At 40.2% G+C, this 17,939-nt stretch overlaps 1 protein-coding gene across 6 annotated transcripts in view; it reads right to left on the bottom strand.

The window, feature by feature from the left end:
• MAF (MAF bZIP transcription factor) overlaps positions 1-17,939 on the bottom strand; it is a gene marked incomplete at its 5' end in the record, with an annotated part of 353,201 nt that overhangs the window by 176,622 nt on the left and 158,640 nt on the right. Inside the window, one exon of one of the 6 annotated variants that reach the window (XR_014176246.1) lies at positions 3,123-3,304. The exons of the other annotated variants lie outside the window; for them this stretch is intronic. Of the gene's footprint in view, positions 1-3,122; positions 3,305-17,939 lie in introns of those variants that run through there. 6 annotated transcript variants of the gene reach the window in all.

Below are 17,939 nucleotides of genomic sequence, written 5' to 3'. Positions count from 1 at the left end.
CAAAATTAGCTGTATCCAGACAACCCACTGTTTATGTAGACTTTTTTTTATGTTCAATATGTTCAATAAAAAAATCTAGGAAAAGGAGGAGGAGGAAGAGGCAAAGAAGAAGAAGAAGAAGAAGAAGAAGAAGAAGAAGAAGAAGAAGAAGAAGAAGAAGAAGAAGAAGAAGAAGAAGAAGAAGAAGAAGAAGAAGAAGAAGAAGAAGAAGAAGAAGAAGAGGAAGGAGGAGGTGGAGGGGGGAAGAAGAAGAGTAAGAGGAAGGAGGAGGAGAAGAAGAAGAAGAAGAGGAAGGAGGAGGAGAAGTCTGAATCTAGGTAAGAATGTTTTCCTTGCTGCCAACATCAGATACCAATTTTCAGAGGAAATTTAATGAAACCATGACCTTGCTATCCCCAGTTCCATGCAGCTTTTTTCCTGGCTCATCGGATGAAATGCAGAGGGCTTATTTAACCAAATTCAACATCAACTATTAGAGATGGAACCTTGCAAAAAAAAAAATCCAAATTGCAAGTTCTACCAGTGAAAAAGGGTTTCCTAAGATTCAGCGGCTGACTTTCACCATTACGCTTCGAGTTTCACTATTTTGAGCAATTCCTTTAAAACGCTGCATCATCAAGAAACAGCACACACATCTCAAAAAGACCACCTCTCTATCTCTCTCTCTCTCATTCACTTTCTAAATCCTGCGCCTTCAACAGAAAGCTTGGAAACCTGCCTGCAGGACAAGGCCAATGAAAAACACAAAATAAAAACATGGCAAAATTCAGTTTTGATGCAACCTTGTGACCCACAGAAGAAAACAACTTAATTTAGGGAAGTAAGGGAAAAAAGTACTGTATGTATTGTACACAACACACAGCTGAGTCAAATCGGGCCAGTACAGAATGGCCTGAAGGAAGACGGCTATTTTTCTTCTGCTCTGTGTATATTCCTAATCCATAAGCAACTTCCCCTTGCAAAGAAAGATTTCCTCTTGTCATTCTGCAGGTCTTCATTTTTTTTTCGGGTTCTCTCTCATATTTTCAATGATTGAAAACAGTCTAATATCTAACATAGCATCCGCTAGATGTGTTTGGAGTAGACCTCCTACAATTCTTAGCACCACAATTCTTCTGCAACTTCCACCAAACTCACTACCATGGCAATGGGATGAGAACATGCTTGTTTCCTTACTTGTCTTATTCCTCTAGAATCTAGAAGGTCATGTTCAAATTCTTTTTCAACCCCTTTCAACCCAGAGGACTCTGCAATATGGTGTATTATGTTTAAGATTGCCTTCACTAAGTGGACAAAATCTCTGTACACTGTTGTTACCGACTGGCTGTCTTTAAATAAAGATTATATCTAATCTCTGGAATTTATTATCAGCAGATAAAAGATGTTCACCAGTTTGAATGATTTTAGAGGGGAATTGACATACAGATGGAGAAGAAAGCTAAATTGGCTATCTTAGATGGTTTTTGAAGGATTTCTTTTATTAAGAAATCATTAGAACCAGAAGAATATTTCATAAGAGCAATTACAGCAAAATTGGATGAGTATCCATAAAAGACATATTACAAAATGACCCGAGGTAGGAATTCTTGGATGAGTTCATAAAAGGAACAAGCCTAAGGAATTCTGCCTGCTTAAAAGCACAGAGGGGAATAATCTTAAATCATAATAACATGAACCCTCTGCTGTATTTAGAAACACGGAGAAGATAGAAGTCATTTGGAGATCTAGAGCAGTTGAATTGATTTCTTTTCATTGCTGGAGGACATTTCAGAATGCACAGGTTCTAGTGCCTTCTAATAAAGGTTCTCCTCACACATATGTGCTAGTCGTTCCCAACTCTAGGGGGCGATGCTCATCTCCGTTTCAAAGCCGAAGAGCCAGCGCTGTCCTTCGTGGTCATGTGGACAGCATGACTAAACACCGAAGGCACATGGAACACTGTTACTTTCCCACCAAAGGTGGTTCCTATTTTTCTACTTGCATTTTTACATGCTTTTGAACTGCTCGGCTGGCAGAAGCTGGGACAATTAACAGAAATACTGTTACATGGGGCTAGGGATTCGAACCGCCAAACTGCCAACCTTTATGATCGACAAGCTCAGCATCTTAGCCACTGAGCCATCACATCCCTAGTTCCTTCTGGTACCCTATACCTAATACTTAGTTGCAGAATGACTTCACTCATTCATATCCCAGGACAAATAATGCCTTGCCTAGCAAAATGCATACAAACCTAGCCTTTCATCTTATTATTTCTTCAAGTGGAGTGAAATTGGTTGACTAGACAGGGGTGGGGGGAGGGCAGGGATCATGCTGCAAAAATTATCTTAAAGCTCAGAATTAAACCTGTCTATCCAACCTTTGCTCCCCACCAGAAGGAACTCACTTCCATTCAGAGGGTCACGTTCGACACAAACTGGGTCACCGGCAACGTAGTTAAAATTACCTCTAGGCGGCAAAGTTATAAGGCATTAAGCTAAATCCATCTATATTCCAATTTCTCTGCCAGGGCCTTTTCACAAACACAGAGTCCTGATCTGAGGGTAATTAATCATCAAGAATTCCTCTCTGCCACTGCTTGCAGAGCTCTTTAATCCAATCGGTGACATAGCAACTGCATCATTGGAAGCCACCAAAAGATATTTCTTTGCCATCTCTAGCGGATGATGATCTGGTTTGATATCGTCTCGTCTAATGGGTTGATGTAGAAAATAAACAGGAACGAAATAAACAAAACCCTTACTTTGGCCCCATTCCATCCCCAAGCTGGAATTTTCACCAGTAGTCTAACAAATTACATTGCAAAAGAATGAATAGCACCATTAAGGCATAGATGAAGGCTGAACTTTGATGGGTATCAATAATAGCTTACTCCTATGGTCAATAGCAGGCAAATGGCAAGGACAATAAAAATCTAAAAGTGGCACTCCAAAGCCTTGTTTTCAACACTGTGATTATTAATGCACTTTTTTGTTTATGTTTGCAGGGTCCTCTCAAAATTTTGAAAATGGAAGGCAGAGCTTTCCAAATACTTGAGGCTTGAAATCAACCAGCACTCTACATCCAGAATGATTGAGAGAATATGTGTACAATTTAAATATTCCAATGCCCTGTTTAAATGCACTGCATTGTTTCATCTTCTACATAATTGGAGGCCTCTTCTTAACTAAGGTATTCAAGCCCTTGTCTCTGCCTTCACACATGCAGGCAACCATACACACAAGATGTTCAGATATGGATGAGAATACCTCAAGTTCTGAAATTGTTGTCTGTTTGACTCTGGAAAAATATGGAACCCATTGTTCTGAAAGTCAAAGAGAACATACAGAGAATTGCTGGTCAAATTAAGCTTCCAAGAAAAACTTTGGGGAAGTGAAGAAACAAGGACAAAAATGTGTAGGTCCTCTTCCACTGATGCTGCTAGGCAGAATAAACGAGAAACCAAATCTATACAAGGGTGCCTTTGTTTTTTATCCAGAGAAGAAAATGTTATCCTATCAAATGTTTGGGGGGGGGGGGGTAATGTAACAAGGTCAGATCTGTTGCCAGCTTGAGCAGAGGATTAGCTGTTAATTTTAAGGTCATTGCCTACTCTAGGATAGAAACAGATTCTAATAGACTGCATTTCCCATCCTAGACCCACCAATGTCTATGTTGGCTGGGACTTATGGCATTTGTCCTTGGGGGACCATTATCATAGTAAACTATGCAGGCACCTTGAATAATGACTCTGAGACCTCCTTACTTGCCTGTCAACAACGTTTACCTTTAGCTAAACTTTCTCCCTGTCATTCAATTACCATTTTGTTGAGTTGAGATGGCAGCTCAGTCCATAACTCAAGCTGGCAAGATTGAACTGAAAGACACAAGCGACAGGCAGTCTAAACAGCCGTAAACCTGGGGTTACCGATATGAGGCAGTCACAGCACTTGACTTGCACAAGATGAATAATTACACATACACGCGCACACCCCAAAGTGAAGATTGTGGCTATTCTTTGTGTGGCCCTGCCACAGGCTGGTGCAAGTTGCATAAATATCTTGGTTTAGTCTAGCCTAATCCAAACAAACGAGGGATGCATAGACTCATCACATGGCCGACCTCCTCTCCAATAGGCCCTGGTTTTGTTGCAAACATCGGTTGCTTTTTCTCCTGGTTGCTCTTCAGATGGAAAGAACATAAACAGCTATGCAGGAAACACCTTCCTTATACATTCCCCTCACCTTTTGCCGTTCCTTTTAGCAGCACAGCACTAGCAAAGAGATGCATTAACCCCAGAGAAAAGAGAAGCATTTACTCCCCAAAAGCAGCACCATTTTATTAATTGCTATTGCTATTTATAGAAATAGCAAAATCATGGGAAAATGTATGCATTTTCCCATGAATTTGCTATTTCTATTAACTCATTCAAGGCAATTGCAAGCAAATTGTTTTCATTCTCAAGAGCATTTTTTTCTTTGCATCACTTGGACAGAGGGGGAAAAGGAGACAACTCCACCAAACTCTATTGGAAAGTATTCAGTTTGATTTCTTCTCCCTCCTTGGCTTCAGATGCAATGATTAAAGAGTGATTTATTGTCATGTGAATAAATCATGGGCTTGGGGCCATCCCTGCCATGCTGTTCTCCCTGGAGGAAAAGCCAAAGTTTTAACTATCATTTTTACCTTATTGTAGTTTTAAATTATGGCTGAACCTGCATAAAATACAATTTCTCGTAACTATGATTCAGTAAAACAAGCCACCGAAGAACCATGCCTTAAGAAGCCAGTCAGTACTAGCCAGTTTATGGTTCAGATTCATAAAACATAATTTGTGAGAAAGAAATTGAACTCCAATCTTCCATTTGCTGATACAACAGGAGAATGGAAGTCTAAAAGTAATAACATAAGAATATCATTTATTGTAACTTTCCAAATTATTAACCTCTGGGTTTCTTGAAATCATTCTCCTAGAATTCCTAGTCAACACAGTTCTTCAGCACTCAAATATCTGGTTCGGTATCATATTAAAGCATAGTATGGTTGATTTATTTGTAGCTTAATAATATCCATGACTCCCCATTATGGCATAGCACAATATCTAACCAAACTATAACAACTTGTTTAGCAAATCATGTTTTAAAAAGGTGTGTGTGTGTGTGTTTGTGTTTGTTTTCCTTTTCAGATTGAAAACTTAGAGTAGTGACTGTCTAATTTCTCCATCTTTGGAACCTGTGATCAACATCAAAGCAAGCAAGAATATTTCATAAATTGTCCCTTTCAAATGTTCAAACACATGGATTCAATTTTCATGGTGGACTTGTTTGGGGATATTAAGTTTTTTTAAAAAATAAAAATAACAGGCATCTTTATCAAATTGCTAAGAAAATGAAATAATTGGCCCCTCATTATAGAGGATTAGACAATATGGTGTCCACCAGATTTCTAGAACCAAAACTCCCATCAACACAAACATCATGAGAAAAAGCAATATATGAGTCACTATTCATAAGACTCTGGAGGACATTAAATTGCCTATCCTACTTAGTTAAATTTTAAGTGAGGAAATCTGGGGATTTGCAAATTATATTGGCTGACAGTCACACCTGAATTGTGTAGCAAGGGCAATTCCACAAATTGCCATGTTTTTAAAAAGAATCTGGGATACATAAGGAGTGAAATGGATGGTCTTCTTAAACACTTCAAAACTACAAAAGGACACCACCAGATGATGGCAAGCTTTTTGCAACATACAGGCTATATTTTCTGCCGCTGCAGAAGAGGTTGAAGGGAGTAGTATACAAGCCCAATGTCTCCAGGAAGTACCTATTCTACTTATAATTAAGACATGTTGCGTGTTCACAAGACATGTTCACAAGACATGTTAAACCAATAGTGAAAACATATAATTGCTTAACATAAAATTGGACTCAGCCAATGACCTGGAGTCACCGGGACAGCTTCCTTGCTTGGGAGGAGAAACAAGTTTTGAAGAGGTATCTTTAGTGGAAATTATCAGTAACCTTTGGACTTCAGTGCAAACGTAAATTCGCTCATTCAGAAGGGAATTTTACCAAGAATATTTAGAAGAAGACCAAAGCTCTGAATAATATTCATCTGCTGCTTTAGACGTGCATTTGTGCACAAGAACTGCTCGTGCTTAATTAATATGATTGCAGGAAGCCAAAAACTGAACCATGTTCAAAGCAGATTCCTATTTTAATAAACATATCATGACTCTGAGCTATCAGTCCTCTTTCCTTTACAGACTTGATTTATCTGTCACTCTGTTTTTCAGATTTGATTTATTGGCCAATTTCTTTTCAGGGTTTGATTTATCAGTCAATTTGTTTTCAAGATTTGATTACAGCACATTTTGGATGTATTTCTAAATATCCTAACATATATCTACTGTGGATGCTTAAGGTCTTAATTCCCCCCAAAACTTCCTCATTCGATAACTCTTAATTCCTATCTGGAGCCTGTCGCTATTATACATGAATATAATCAGAATCAGATGAAACAACCAATTACAGAAAGACATAAAATACAGTAAGTGCAGTTTTAGAATAAATTGCACACCGCAGTGTCTTAAACAGAACTGGGAGATTTATTATAAGGCATTAGCACAAACTAGGCAAATTTCAATGCTGGTCTCAACATTTTCCTATATTGGCAGAGGCACACTTCAGAAAAATAATGAAAAGTTTGTTTATCCTCTGTATTGAGCATTCACTCAGCACATCAGCAAGTTGTTTAAGACCTGGAAGTCCAACAGAATCAGCCTGCTCTACCCAAGAACATGGTTTTTTAGGGGGGGGGGAGCAGTCAAGCCCCTCTCTTCTTTTTTTAACAAACCAGCGAGATATTTATACCACCCAACTGCTTCCAAATTCCAGAGAGCCCTAATATTAACATGCTTCAACACTCTCTCCACAGTAGTTCTGGAAAGCCTATGCAGAAAATTTCCCTGTGAGCTGAGACTGTGCCCCAGTGGACAAGGGGCCATTGAAACGACGGCTCCTGTCCTGCTATACTGTAGCCTCTATATAAGGACTCAAGGAGCTACCGTGAAGTTCCTTATCTGATAAAACACCCAGGAAATTCTGATTTATTTTAATGCATAGTGGTAATCAATTCAATCTCCTTGAACATAGCTAAATTTTGTTTTACTACCTATAACCCTAGGCAGATGTTTATAATTCACTGAATAATAAATTCATAAATATTAATTATTCTAATATTTTATCTTATTTTGCTTTTATTTTTATTGTGTTTCTGTTTGCAGTTCTGGTCAGTGACTATAATAAAAACTCCTATTCTATTCTATTCTATTCTACTATTCCATTTCATCCCATTCCACTCCACTCCACTCCCTATTCCTATTCCTATTCCTTTTCCTTTTCCTATTCCTAACCCATCCCATCCCATCCCTATTGCTATTCCTATTCCTGTTCTATTCTATTCTTGTTCTGTTGCTTTTTTACTTTGAAAAACAAAGCAAGTACAGAGATGGTTATTCTATATCCCTAACATTGCATAATTAGAATTATTTCCTTAGTGAACATGCATCCATCCATGTGCAATATTCTCCTACTAAGAGAAGACCCCCTAAAATCAATGGATCTTCTTGTTTCCACTAGTTCTTCACTATGACCTTCAGAGGGCCAAGTGGTCATAAACCCAACAAAGTGGAATACTGAAAGGGAGGAGAGCCAACTTTTGGTGATGAGGAAAAGACAAAGAAGATGTGGTCAAGACCAACTCTGAATTTGATCTAATTTTAGTTTGCATTCAACTCAACAGAGTACTGCAGTTAATTTTATGTCTGTTGAATATTCTAGCAGAAACTTGTCCAAAGCTCTAAGGCAGAAGAATGCAAACCTAGACCTTCATCTTGCATTCTCTTGATCTAACACCAATTTTCTATTTTTTTTCCACCATAAGGAGAGCTATTGAGCCTAAGCTATTTTTTTCCCAGAAGGAATATTAATCCAAGCAGCAGGCACTAGAAAAGATGTACCCTTTCTGTTTCCAAGTCCATTTTATTCGTACTGCATTGCAGTGTCAAAAAGGTGACCCTCCCCCGCAAGCCCTGCCAGAGCCTGACAAAGTGATGACATTCTGCCCTAGAGGTGAGCACAGTCCCAAGCAAGCAACTACTAATGACATTGACTGATGTGCTTGCTGTTACTGCTGTGCTGAAGTTTCTACATTGCAATGTAGCTTATAACCAATGGGGAAAGAAGGTTTCCCCAAACTTGCATCTCCAAATCACTTATTAATAGGTATGGATTCTGTTAGTAATAGCAATACACTTAAACTTATATACCGCCCGGTAATATTTTACAGCACTCTCTGGGCAGTTTACAGAGTCAGCCTATTGCCCCCAACAATCTGGGTCCTCATTTTACTGATCTCAGAAGGATGGAAGACTGAGTCAACCTTAAGCCCTGTCAAGATTGAACTCCAGACTGTGGGCAGACTTTGCCTGCAATACTACATTCTAACTATTGTGCCATAACTCTTATATATTTTACAACAGTAGAAAATTATTGCCAAGGGAAAATATTAGTCATATTATTCATCCATCCATCCACCCACCCACCCACCCATCCATCACCATATGGTGCTTTTGAGTCAGTCTTGACTCCTGATCACTACCTAAGTCCTTGAAGTTTTCTTAGCAAGTTTTCAAAAATGGTTTCCCACTCCCTTCTTCCTAAGAGTTACAATGTGTGATTTGTCCAAGGTCAACCAGCCAGTTTCGTTGCTTAACAGTAACAGCCAGATGGTTTCCATGGTTTTATTAAGCTTAGACCATTAAAAGTCTGGAGCTACAATAAACCCTGGACTACTTATTTATCTTTATGCCCAAGTTTTCATCTTGAAATGAACGATTTTACTCCATGATCCGCTTTTCCACAATCTCACCAGTCTCCTTTTTGCAAATGCCTTCTCTTTGCTTCCTGTTGTAATGGGAAGCAAAGTAAATTCAACTCCCACTAGAAGCTTGAAATTTGCTCAGCTCCAGCTTAGTACATGCTTGGTAACATATTATAAAGGAAAGGTTGAACTACGATAGGAGTTTTTATGGCCCCTGGGTGTTATCACTTGAACTCATATAATAGCTTGTAGGCTTTCCTTCTACTAACTTGAATCTTGAATGAATTCAACCATTTTAAAAAGGGTGAGGTGAGAGGTACTTCTTGAGAACATGATGGGCAACTAATTGGAGTATATCACATACCGTGATCTATTTATCAGGGCATCCTGATGATTTTTTCCACCATCGAATTAAATCTTTGCAAGGCCAAAGAGATTATTGGTCAATGAATGAGGAAATTACAATTGGGCACCTTATCCATACCAACCTTATCATTCTAAGGAGGGCTTTAAGCTCTCTCACTAACCTTACTGCTGTAAACCACAAGAACCCATTTACCAGAATACTTTTGAGTGTTTTTCCATCAACTTGTCGGGAGGAAATAAAGCATGTTTGATTTAGATCACCCCATTACTGTCGTTGTTTGGATTAACACACAAAGAAAGAAATAGAAATACTATGTACGTTTCTTTTCACCAGATCAGTGACTGGGTAGCAATAGCAATGTTTTGTCCTATAATGTATTCATTTAAAAAAAAAAAACCTATTCTCCAAATATGAGCATATGTCTGAGGAATAATGTTGATTGAATTTTGTGTGGATGCAAATGAAGCTATCTGTTAATCCATCTGTCTGTCACAATGAAAAAAAAAAGCACTCTTCCAATGTGTGAACAACCAGACTCTACCATAAGGATAATCCTAAACCCAAATACCAATAGTTATCAATTTATCTTAGCTGTATTGCTTCACGGGTTCTAGCATATCTTTCCAGATTATTCTTCTTAACTTCAGGAAGAGGACAGGGCTGCAAAGCAATGGAGATATGGGAATTCCCCTGGTATGGACAGGATATGTTATATGATCCACCTTCTCCATACCTTCGTGCTGGACTTGGGGACCATCACTAGAACAAAGAGTTGACAACTGAAATGAGGAAGAACTCAATGATATGTAGAACACAAGTCCCACCTACATTGCCATCCAGTATTACATTTCTGAGGTATTTTCAGTGGGATTTTCATATCTGAATAAGCTAGAAATGTGGACTTTAAAATCATGAATAGACGTTGGCATGCAGAAGACTTCAAAGCCTTCTGGCTTCTTTCAAATGCTATGAAACCATCTTCTATTCATACAACATTCTTTCTAGCTTACACTGTTTTATAAAACAGTCGGGTAAAGGTAAAGGTTCCCCTTGCACATATGTGCTAGTTGCTCCCGACTCTAGGGGGCGGTGTTCATCTCTGTTTCAAAGCCGAAGAGCCAGCGCTGTCTGTAGACATCTCCATGTCATATGGCTGGCATGACTAGATGCTGAAGGCGCTCGGAGCGCTGTTACCTTCCCACCAAAGTGGTCCTTATTTTTCTACTTGCATTTTTTATGTGCTTTTCAACTGCTAGGTTGGCAGAAGCTGGGACAAGTAATGGGAGCTCACTCAGTTACCTGGCGCTAAGGATTCGAACTGCTGAACTGCAGACCTTTTTGATCGACAAGCTCAGCGTCTTAGCCACTGAGCCACTTTTAAATCAGTTTAAATCAGTTAAGGGAGGTGTAATATCTTTTGCAATGGCCGATCTTCTGTTGAAGCTCTGAAGATGCTGCTACTAAAATTTTGGTGGTCCCCTTTTTGTTTCTCTGTCTCTTCACCCCGAAGACACACAGCTGGGAGGCAGGCTTTGCACATGGAACTGTTGTGTAAAAAGGACAGATCATGGCTCACCTCCAACTTAAGTCCACTGGATTGCAGAACAGTTCCCTTCTTCCCAGCGGCAATGACTCAGAGATCAAGGACTAATCCAAAGTCCACTGAAGTTATTGGAAGAAGAAAAAAAACCTTCTCCAAGCCATTTTTGGACTCATTCCCAGATCCACCAATTACCTCAATTCTTATCTTTCAGGTAGCAATACTTTGATTCAGTGCCTCAGAAAAGGAGTTCAACTTCCTTTGTTTCCAAAGTTGCAAATTAATTATCCCCTCCAATACTTTTCAAAAGTTGTTATAGGGGGCCCTCAGTTTACAACAATTGTACAGTGGCCATTCAAGTTACAACAGCACTGTAAAAAGTGACCTATGACTGTTTTTTTTTTTCATACTTACAACTGTCGTAGCATCTCCATGGCCATGTGATCAAAATTCAGCCACTTGGCAATTGGTTCATATTTATGACGGTTGCCATGTCCTGGGGTCAGGTGATCCCCTTTTGTGACTTTCTGACAAGTAATGTCAAACGGGGAAGTCAGATTCACTTAACAACCGTATTACTAGGTTAACAACTGCAGTGATTCACTTAACAACTGTGGAAAGGAAGGAAGTAAAATGGGGCAAAGCTCACTTAACAACTGTTTTGCTTAGCAACGGACATTTTGGGCTCAATTGTGGTCTAGGAGGGGCTAGTAAAGGAGACGGGAAGAAGAAGAAGAATACTACAGCCATACAACATGGATAGCAGAGGTGGTTTTCAGCCCATTATCTCCAGTTTGGGCAAACCAGTAGCAGTGGCTGCAGGAGGCTCCTCCCCTCCCCGCCCTGATGTAATGCACGACCTTCTCCGCATGCGCAGGAGGCAGTGCACATGTGCAGAGGGGACATGTGCACTCACATTTGCGAAAAGGTAGAGAAGGTAAGGATAGATATAGTTAGACACAAGACAGATTTTATGCCATGGTAATTCGGTGTTTAGCAGAGTAAGGGCAAGGAGGAAAAAACTGTCTTTGCGTCTAGTTGTTTTGGCATGCAATACCCTATAGTGGTGTCCTGAGGGAAGGAGTTGAAGCAGTTTATGTCAGGATATGAGGGGTCTGCCGATAGAATAGAATAGAATAACAGAGTTGGAAGGGACCTTGGAGGTCTTCTAGTCCAACCCCCTGCTCAGGCAGGAAACTCTATACCATTTCAGACAAACGGTTATCCAATCCAAAATGTATTTGCTCAGCCCTCTTTGTGACCTGTTCAGTATACAGGTCCTCAATGGAAACACCATCAAAACACCATCTAAGCTAGCAACATTGAGTTTTGGGGTGGGAGAATACTGAGCTTTCAGATATTTATTAATGTATATACACTTGTTTCAAAAAATGTAAACTGGCATTTCATTTCTGCCCATGCTACAAGCCTACATGGTAGAATGTAACCGGAAGCCTATTCGATGTGTACATTCGGTGGAAGAGGCTCCGTGACGTTCATTCACGCTCAAAAAGAACAGTATCCTTTCCATTCAGAATTACAGTATTTTGATGCATATCTTCCTTCCCCCGCCCTCCCCACTTGAAAGCGCAGATGAGAAACCATGACGAAAAGTTTGCATTTCCCCAGAAGTGTTAATTAATGTTATCACACATTCATAACTCTGACTATATATTTTTTTTAAAAAAATTAAAAACTTGCTGGCTTTTTAATTTTTTCAAGAGTGCTCAGAAAAGGGCATTTCAACTGCTAAGATAAAGGCAGAAACCCATCAAACGAAGGGAAAACAGTGTTACGTATGAAATGGCAAAAGGATGAGCTAATCTTTTGATAGTGAAGGATTTCAATAACAGTCTTTTTTTTTTAAAAAAGACTACAGCCTACAACTTTTGGAATACCAAATTATCTTTTAGGGATCTAATAAACTCTTTCCTGCTCTCGTCTTGATTGAAAATATGGTTGATACTCAAAAGAAAGATGATGAACTGATTATTGGTTTTCATCACTAGGAAATAGGCAGCAAAAAAGACTGAAACTTTTTTTTTTCAGGTTTGCATAAAACAGGGGTCCTCAAACTTTTTAAACAGGGGGCTAATTCATGGTCCCTCAGACTGTTGGGGGGGGAGCAGAGCGGCTGGGTGGGCATGGCTAGATCATGTGACTAGGTGGGTGTGGCCAATTTAACAGCTCATTAAACAACGCACACACATTAAACTTTAATTTGTTTTGCTCCTGGGGGTGTTTTATTTGCTTTTCTTTGCATGTTGCTCTTTTGGTTGATTTTTCTTTTTACTAGATTGTTTTTTTTTCCAGTTGTTAAGCAGTCCAGTGGTCCACTTCAGGAAACTCAGTTTTGCAGCAATTCTTCTTAGCCACAAGGAGCTTACGATTGACAAGTCTGTCCCTCTGTCTCTCTGTGTGTCTCTTGTCTCTGTCTATCTCTCTCTCTCCCTCGCTCTCTTTCTCTATCTATCTTCTGGAGGTGGGGGAGGTGAAAAATGGGTCTGTTTTTGGCCTCCTGGGGCATCTGTACACCCCATTTTTCATCCACCACCTTGCAATGTCTCTGCAAGCCAAAACTGTCACCCTTACTTTTCAGTTTCAGCTCACAGGCCTCACTAAGGTAAGTCTAGTGCTTGACCGAAGGGTGGGCGGAGCGATGTGGGTGGTCAGCCTTGTGGTCCTGTGCAGGCCAGATTAATGGCTTCGGCGGGCCACATGCGGCCCGTAGGCCATAGTTTGAGGACCCGGGGCATAAAAGATGCCTACATTTTGAAGTGTTTTGTTTTTTGAACCCAACAATTTTAGTATCCTTTTCCAAATGCAAGTCCTTTTCCAAGCCATTTTTGCTATCTCTGCATCGTGGCATATGAACTTTTGAAATGTATACTGCATTACAAGAGTCAGAGAAAAAATGTGCTTTGGCATACAAGCCCATTCCATTTCAACTATATGTTCCGGCATCGGCAAATTAGGCCATTTCATGTTAAAATTAGGCAATTTTGTGTTAAAATGTGAAGCAAGCACCTTCTTATGAAGGTCCTAGTTGTAATCCCTAATCATAGTTAGCAATCTGACAACTTCACCCTGAACTCACTGTAGTTTTTAAATGAACTTTTAAATCAATCTAAATAAGGTACATTCCTCTAACTAAGAGCTACCGGTGCATGACAATCTGAAGCCAGAGACGAGTTTATCATTTTTCCTTTACTTTAGGTATTTCAGCGTCATGTGGTTGGTTGGACCGTTGACAGGTTAGAAGAAATCGGGTGAGATATTAGTCAAATGAGAAATAGATAACCAATTTGGTTCACCATTAAAAAGATTCCAGAGGAAGCAGTCTACATTTTCTGTGATCTCAAAGAATTTTGAAGACTACCCCCCAGTTTTTCAGGGGTGGGGCTGCTGCAGGTTTGCAGGGGTTCGGGAGAACCTCTAGCTAAGATTCTCTGCAGTTTGGAGAACCCCCAAATCTCATTCCTGGCTGGCCCTGCCCACTCCTCCCCTCCCAGGAGTCCTCACGTGGCCCGTTTTGGATACAGGTAAGTGCAGGGCACGTGTGGAGGTCAAGGAGGGAGAAAAATGGGCCTACTGGAATTTCAGGAAGGCTAGAATATGCGTGGAGAGGCAGTTTTTGCCCTCTGGAGCCTGGAGAGGCCGTTTTTGCCCTCCCGGAGACTCAAGAAAAGCCTCCGGAGCCCAGGGCAAAAACACCCCCCTGGTGGTGCATGTGGCCAACTAGGCCACCCCCACCATGATCATGTCCATACAGCAACCAGGCAGAGAACCCCTTGCTAAAACTTTTGAAGCCCACCCCTGGTTTTGTGACTCATGGAGACATACAAACCCTCGACGTAAGAGATGCTTCATTTATTGCATTTTTATTTGCACATGCGTACAGAAGAAGTCAACAAGATTTATCTCTGAAAAAGATCCAGAAGACAATTATAGGGTATCTGGATCAGAGAATTCAATCTAGGGCACAATGAAATTTAAACAATTTGAGATGCAAAACTTGAAGCCTGAGAAGTTGCCCCTGAATGTCAGTTATCGTGACAGAAAGGAACTATTAAATACACAATAATAGCATTTAATTGAGCAAGATATTACAGTTTGCATTAATTTTAGTTTTATGTCCTGCACCCATTCACAATCACAAATCACGAATGAGGAGGTGATAAGACGCCTGGGAAAGCCAAGGAAAATCATCAAAGCCATTAAAAAGAGAAAGTTAGAATATTTTGGATATGTGATGTGACACCCAGAAAAATACAGCATCCTTCACTTAATCCTCCAGGGAAAAATTGAAGGCAAACGAGGTCCAGGCAGAAGAAGGACATCATGGCTTCAAAACCTAAGGGACTGGTTTGGACAAAACTCAGCAGCACTTTTTCACACCCAAAAATAGGATTGCCAACATGATCGCCAATGTCTGACGACAGATATGGCACAAGAAGATGACACATTCTCATAAACGTTTTGAAATAGGACCCTTAGTTATTCATCCCTTGAAGATATGGATCCTTGGAGGAAATGGTACATTTCAATTTGCAGTTGTAAATTCTTAGTAGTATAGTTAGATTGGTTTAGGATCCAATCTTCTCACTGCCACCATCACCTATGGATCCAAAATGCTGCAGCCTAGGCAGAGGTCTGTGAATCTTTATAGCCAATGTAAAGCTCATTGTGTGTGGGGGGTGGTGGTGGAATATTCGGTGCGGCCCTATATCAGCTGAACGAAGACAGAGCTATTTGTATAGTCCAGTATCAACTAAGTTTATCCATATCTCCTGGACTAGTATAAAAAGCAGGCTTTAGTGCACAAAAACTCTCACATTTTAGAGATTAGCATTTCAAGATAAAATAGGTTTAAGCTGTATCTTTTGAGAAAACAGATGTTAAATAACATATTTAAATCCAAGGATTTTCTTTTCTTTCGTAAAATATGAAAACGGGAGAGAAGTATGAAACAGATAATACAGATGAAGACTGAAGGATGATAAGATAGCAGCCTTCACAGTAAATAACTAAAGGGTTATCACATAGAAGGAGGAATCGATTATCTTCTATGGCCTCAGATGGCCAATTCAGAAACAGTGGACTGAAATGACAAGGAAGTAAATTCAGGCTATATATTAGCAGGCACTTCTTCACAATTTGAGCCAATGGAACTGGCTGCCACATAACAGCAATGACACCTAGACTTATACACCAATCCATAGTGTTTTAAAGCTTTCTCTAAGCAGTTTACAGAATCAGCATATTGCCCCCAACAATCTGGTTCCCCATTTTACCAACCTCAGAAGGATGGAAGGCTGAGCCAACCTTGAGCTGGTCAGGATCAAACTCCTGGCAGTGAGCAGAGTTACTCTGCAAAAATGCATTCTAACCACTGCACCATCAGGGTTCTTAATGAACTGAGTTCATGTTGTGGCCCACCAGTGGCCAGCAGAGCTGGCAGCAGATTCAGACAGTGAGGAGGTTGGGGAGGAACATGGGCCAGTCCTGGAGTCTGGGGAAGGCTCTGATGAGAGCTCTGTGTCGGGGGCAGAGAGGGGACCAGGGCCGTATGCCAGTTATCAGCTGCCTTCAGAGTCAGACATCAGTGAGGCAGACGAACAGCTGGAGCCTGTTCCCAGTGTGCGCATGCGCAGAGTTGCCAGACGAAGGGAACAGCTAAAGAACAGGGGTCGACTTGGGAGTAAGGCCACAGGTGGACGATGAATGGCCCCTCCCAGAGGAAATAAAAGAGGAGTGAAAGGAGAGTGGAGTTTGCAGGAGACAGTTAGTTCAGATATTCAAGGCAGATAAGGTCTGTGACCATAAATCCTCCCTTGGATGTGAATGAGCAGAATTCACAGTATATATATATATGGTTCTTTGCTACAGTTCCTTTGCCATCATCCTGTAAAATAGGATGAAGCCTCTGATCAGCTTATAGTGAGAGCATTTCAATTTTGAGAAATTAAGCCCTTGTTTTGTGTCATGTAAATCATCTGTACCTGTTCTCCCGAAACAGATATTGGAGGTGACAGCAACATATAGTTACTTCTGCTGAGCTGCAGACCTAGGGGTTGATGATAATGATCTATTAATGAAAAGTGACACTCGTCTCAACTTTTACCTCATAGCTGTCGCAAGGAACTGTGCATTAGAACCTATACCCCAAATAAGGAACAGATGCTGGCTGAATGGGGGGTGGGGGACGACACCATGTGTGTGTGTGTGTGAAAATCTCACTATTATTTCATTGATTTGACACCATTAAAAAATAGCATTAATTTAGTTTCTTGTGTGAGTGAGTAGCTAAACCCTCATTAAAATGGTGGGAAGACTGAATCAGGATGTTAAACTATTTAAGAACCTCGAGCATTACTTTCAAATACGTCTATCTGAATATAGACATGGTTTCCTACTGGAAAATAAAAGCCCAATCAATTGCATTTCAAAAGTCTGAAGACATGAATACACTGCTTCTTGAAAGCTGTCTAAAGAATCTGTAGTGATTTTACTTCTTTCTTTTCTTTCTCTACGGTGCTTGATTGTGCCAAATAGTGTCATTTCTGAAAGAAATAATTCATATTTGGAAAAAAAAGAAAAAGAAACACTTATCCTTTGAATCTTAATGGCTTAAAACAGCTTGAAGAAGAAAAACAGCCAAGAGACAAGCAGTCCAGAAATTTAAATCCAAGGGAATATGTTTAAAAATAAGGAAATTGCCTGCATTTTCTCTGCAGTTACTGTTGAGAGGAGCAGAGGAGAGGAAAAAAACAAAACTTTAAAGCACACAAGAGATGCTGGATTTTTCTTAGCTTGAGTTGCAAATGCTGTCTTTTTCTTGATCATAATCTCCTTCCTAAAGGGCTGGAAAAGTTCAATCGAGCTGATGGACTTATCATTATTCTAAAGGTAAAGGTTCCCCTCACACATATGTGGTAGTCATTCCTGACTCTAGGGTGCAGCGCTCATCTCCGTTTCAAAGCCGAACAGCCAGCGCTGTCCGAAGACGTCTCAGTGGTCAAGTGGCCGGCATGACTAAACGCTGAAGGCGCACGGAACCCTGCTACCTTCCCACCAAAGGTGGTTCCTATTTTTCTACTTGCATTTTTACATGCTTTCAAACTGTTAGGTTGGCAGAAGCTGGGACAAGTAACAAGGACTCAGTCT

The sequence above is a fragment of the Natrix helvetica genome, assembly GCF_964273705.1.
Source record: "Natrix helvetica genome assembly, chromosome: 10".
NCBI lineage: Eukaryota > Metazoa > Chordata > Lepidosauria > Squamata > Natricidae > Natrix > Natrix helvetica.
Note: the sequence above shows the minus strand (reverse complement) of the source record. Positions and strands in the feature narration are given on the sequence as shown.